At 50.4% G+C, this 343-nt stretch overlaps 1 protein-coding gene across 1 annotated transcript in view; it reads left to right on the top strand.

Moving 5' to 3' along the window:
• LOC104501584 (beta-adrenergic receptor kinase 2) overlaps positions 1-343 on the top strand; it is a gene marked incomplete at its 5' end in the record, with an annotated part of 28,882 nt that overhangs the window by 27,092 nt on the left and 1,447 nt on the right. The window lies entirely within an intron of this gene.

Raw genomic sequence — 343 nt, 5'->3', positions numbered from 1 at the left:
GGGGTGGGGGCTAACCTCCCCTGGGAGCTGGGGTGAATGTCTGTAGGCTGCAGTAACTTACCTCAAGTATCACTGAGTTAATGGGCAGCTGCGCTGGGCTGAGGAAACAGAGCTGACGTGAGAGTCCTGTTCACTCTGTTCTGTTGTGTTTTGGAAGGAATGTGGTAGTTCATGGTGTTGTTTCTCATTTAGGACCTCTGGAGTATTTATACAAAAAAACACAGACTGGTAAGGTCCCAGATACTATAGCATTTCGTCTCCCCAGAAATGCTATAGGACCTCTAGCTTAGTCCAGCCGTGCTCACGTGCTCGGTGGAGCGTTTGTGTCTGTCGGGGAGTCAGG

The sequence above is a fragment of the Buceros rhinoceros genome, unplaced genomic scaffold, assembly GCF_000710305.1.
Source record: "Buceros rhinoceros silvestris isolate BGI_N320 unplaced genomic scaffold, ASM71030v1 scaffold13241, whole genome shotgun sequence".
Taxonomy (NCBI): domain Eukaryota; kingdom Metazoa; phylum Chordata; class Aves; order Bucerotiformes; family Bucerotidae; genus Buceros; species Buceros rhinoceros.
This window is presented reverse-complemented; position numbering and strand designations above follow the sequence as displayed.